We start from the raw sequence: 4,347 nt of genomic DNA, 5'->3' as shown, positions 1-4,347 counted from the left end.
CAAAAAAATAATTCTTGGACGTAAACATTCAGCCGATTATGTTCCAAATTTTTCCTTTTTTTTGAGAAAATGTTCCAATTTTTCTAGACTAGACCAGAACCGGAGACACGACGGCCATGAGTCACCCGAGATGCCAGGCCGAATCACCCAAGCCCAACGAACCGACCCCAAAGCCCAATCCATTTTTCTCCGATCCCGACCCGTCCTCTTCTCTGCCCGCCGCAGCCTCGCTCCCCCTTCGACCTAGAACCTCCTGTGGCGGCAGGCCAGCGAGCAGAGAGAGAGAGAGAGAGAGAGAGAGAGATGAGCGCCCCTTCTCCTGCAGTCCCGCCCCCCCTCCCAGCCTCTTACCCAGCCTCAATCTGCCGGCGGGGAATTTAGGATTCCAGCGAGCAGGGGCGCATCGGTGATCCTTTGGCGCGCGGCTGCGACGGAAATGGACTCGCCGGGTGTCCATGGCGGATGGCGGCGGCGACAGCGCGGAGACCTATGTGGTCTGCCTGCAGAGCGTCGGCTCCACGAGAGCGAGTCGGTAAGGTTTGCCCCCTCCCCCCTCCTACTGCGAGTGCGCTTGTTGACGTAGTGCTTTGGTGTTGCCGCCGTTGCGTGGGAGCGATTCTGGTCATGGTCGTCTGATGTGGGAGAGGCGAGAGATTACTGCCGTTACTAGAGTCCCTCAGGATGTTTGCTTCTACGTATAATACTAGTTGCTTGGATTTTTCGGAGATTTCCATGTTCTAAAGTAATTTGATGCCGTAGCTGTAATGCCAAACTATGATAATGTTCCTGCTGGTATAATTGAAATGTATATGGCCCTCTGCAGCGTATATGGCCCTCTGCAGATTATAATTGAATAATACTAATAGTTATGTGTTTGAGAGGTGAATTGGAAACTCTTTCTCTTGTGGGTATCTTCTATCTATTTGGTGGTTGCCTGGGAGAGAAAAATTAGAGACCTTTGCTTGAGAATAGAGATGATTTTTGATTTATTGCTGTTCACGGGTTTTATTTTGTTGAGATTGTTTCAAGAAAACATCTTGAAACTTTGTTGATCCTGAAGGTGAATTAGGAATATATGAAGCTATTTTCCTGTTTTTTTCACCTCCGAAAGGGTCATTAATGCTTTGCCCTCTTAAGTTATGAAATGTTAGTCGAAAGTAGCCGTAAATTCCATATCCTTCAAGAAAAATGAACATATCATTAGATTCAAAAAGCAAACTTTCTTCTGACTTTAGTTGTACGGCCCCATACTGGTCTTATTAATATTGTTGTAATGGCTCTTCAACCACTTGAGCCATGCCATGGCGACAATTACTCCACATCCACAACTCTGACCTCCATGCCCATAGTGTCTAACGTGCAGGTGCGCCACTGACCACAAGCCCAGTTCGACCTTGCTTCTATAATGAATAATTGAATACACTGCATCTCTCTGTTTTCTGTTACTCTCGTGCCCCTGATTGGCGATGGAATGATATGGTGTCACAGGCAACTTTAAGATTTAGGAGCATGCCCGCATGATTATCTTATTGTTATTGTTTTATATTAGTTTTACAAGTTTGGTGTGCCTTCAAATCATGTTGCTCTGCTATCCTCTTGATTAACTTATAGTGTTTGATCGTATTCTGCGGTGATAATGCAGGAGGATTTGGAAGGAGAGATGGATCCAAGCACTCTACGCAATGATAGGATGATTGCTCTTTCAACATATTCTATTAGCGAGGATGGCAAGTGAAAGTGGGAGCGACTGGATCACTATTCCTATCATGCATTGTAGACATGATGCATTGGACATCTGTCTACAAATTGTCCTCGGTAAGTAGTTGCTACTTGCTATTGCACCTTAGTAAAATAGTTTTTTTTTGTCCAGACAGTACTGCACAGTTGCTTGCATGTTAGTTCTTTTATTGAAATCCTACATGTGGAAGCTATCACTTATAGTTGGGCACATGATCGGGAAGGTTTTTTTTATGGCTGATCTGGGTAGGTCTACAAACTTATAGCTATCCTTGAAGATATCTTATGGTTAAATCCAGGAGAAGAAACTTGATTGTTTTGATGTCCATGTAAAATACCAGGAAACAAAAGATACAAGTTAACATATTTGGGGTGTATGCTGGGTTTAGGATGTCTAACTGAGCCATTGAGCCAGTTGCCGTTGTTCTAATGATATATAGTAGGTATATAACATGATTACTAGCAATTCTCTTCTGATGTAGGTGATATGTGTTCATCTCTAGCCCATGTGTGTGTGTGTGTTGTGCTCATGTGAGCCGGAAATTATCAAATGTATGTGTGTTGCAAATGTGTTCTGCACATTAAGCAGATCAGGTTGATGTGTCAGGGGTTTAGTTCTTATATGAACAAGAGACATTAAGGAATTCTTCTTGGACGAGTTTCAGTTTTTTATGTTATGCAACTGATAGAATATGTATAGCTCATGTTCATGTTAATTCCCATCTCACTTAAAAGTCTGAAACACTTCACACTCAACGACCCGGCAGCACACCCGAATATGTATCTAGTTTCCCATCACACACATAGAGCAGTGTTGTTCGTTTCGGGATGTAGTATCACCACTTAATTTGTTCCCTATCTGCCTCCTTCATGAAATTCCGACTGTAAATGTGTTATGTGCACCATCCATGATATGCACTTGCATCCTCAACTCATGTTTGTCTTGTTTTATTTCCAAGGATGCCTTCCTACTCCTGCTATTTTTAATGTTGTGTGGCCTTGTTTTCAGGATGAGTAAATTCCAATTATCTTGCTGTGGTGTGCTGCTCTCTTTTGGCACTCATTTTATATCAGTACAATTGTTCAAACAACATGGAGGGTCAGTAAGGACGTTGTGGATGCTGTAAGTTTGCTTGTCCTTGTATGCCTTGCTTTCCCATTTAGTATGCATATCAGTTTATTCAATTAAGAAAGGCATTTTAGACACTCACGATATGAAGTCGTCTCAAGAAGAGTGGCGCCAGAATAACCATAACGGTCAATAGGCGGAAGCGGGCAAGCGCGAAAGCCATATGTTGAGCTGGAGGCGGTGCATTGCCAACAGAAGGAGGCATGGTAGTCGAGGGAGATGGCGCATTAGAAGAATCTACAACACGCGGACAACCAATGTAGTAAAGAAGAGGGGAGGGGGGAGGTGTATCGCTGGAGAAGCCTCAGGGGACGAGCGAGGTGAGGCAGCCTCAGGTAACGAATGAGGTGGGGAAGCCGTAGGTGATGACGACATGGGGTTTACTATAATAGTATGGAAGACACGGTGGGATGGGTGGACAAGGACAAACCATGATTGATAGGTGTATCGGGAAAAGTAAGGAAAGAAATGTCCTGAATAGGAGGATGGACGTGGATCTAAATCTGACAGTAGAGTGGGGGGTAGGTATGGAGAGGCAATGTCCTAGCTATGGAGAGGTTGTAAACACAAGAGATGTACGAGTTCAGGCCCTTCTCGGAGGAAGTAAAAGCCCTACGTCTCGGAGCCCGGAGGCGGTCGAGTGGATTATGTGTATATGGATTACAGGGTGCCGAACCCCTCTGCCTGTGGAGGAGGGTGGCTTATATAGAGTGCGCCAGGACCCCAGCCAACCCACGTAATGAAGGGTTTAAGGTACATTAAGTCCGGGGCGTTACTGGTAACGCCCCACATAAAGTGTCTTTACTATCATAAAGTCTACTCAATTACAGACCGTTGCAGTGCATAGTGCCTCTTGACCTTCTGGTGGTTGAGTGAGTCTTCGTGATCGAGTCCTTCAAGTCAGTCGAGTGAGTCCCTCGTAGGTCGACTGGAAGGTGATCTCTTCTAAGGGTGTCCTTGGGCAGGGTACTTAGATCAGGTCTGTGACCCTACCCTAGGTACATGACTCCATCATTAGCCCCCGAATGGATTGAGGCTTGAGTGATGAAGGAGTTGATGTTGTTTCCGATTAGCCTTCGCATACTGGTCGTGCGTTGTTTTGAACCAAAAAATCTCTTTGTTGATAGTGAGCAACTTTTCTTCAGTCGACTCGATCCATTCTTTTCCTTCGTCGAGTGATCTTTTGGACTTCGCCGATTTCCGAGCGACGGATCGCAGGAAATCCCGCGTTTGGCAGACCGATCTGCCGTTCGCGGATTCCGCGGGATACGAAATTTGGGGAAGCGCGCGAAGCGGGGCGGACCGCGACGCTCGGATGGGACAGGGCATAGACGCCTCGATTCCCGCGCCGCTTTTTTCGCCACGTATCACGTCCGCGCAACTGTTTCAGGATATGATTAGATCGACCGGGCCCACCTGTCATCCACTCGGAAGGGATCTTATAAACGCGCCCGGCGAGGGTTTTTTGAGCAGTGCCTCAG

The 4,347-nt window shown here is 46.0% G+C and overlaps 1 long non-coding RNA gene across 1 annotated transcript; it reads left to right on the top strand.

Annotated features, from left to right (window-relative positions):
* The first annotated feature begins 213 nt into the window (after positions 1-213).
* Positions 214-3,457, top strand: LOC119298095. The gene is made up of 3 exons (XR_005145802.1): positions 214-532; positions 1,643-1,815; positions 2,747-3,457. It is a non-coding gene; the product is annotated as an uncharacterized LOC119298095 (long non-coding RNA).
* The last annotated feature ends 890 nt before the right edge of the window (positions 3,458-4,347 follow it).

This window comes from Triticum dicoccoides, chromosome 5A (assembly GCF_002162155.2).
Source record: "Triticum dicoccoides isolate Atlit2015 ecotype Zavitan chromosome 5A, WEW_v2.0, whole genome shotgun sequence".
Taxonomy (NCBI): Eukaryota; Viridiplantae; Streptophyta; class Magnoliopsida; order Poales; family Poaceae; genus Triticum; species Triticum dicoccoides.
This window is presented reverse-complemented; position numbering and strand designations above follow the sequence as displayed.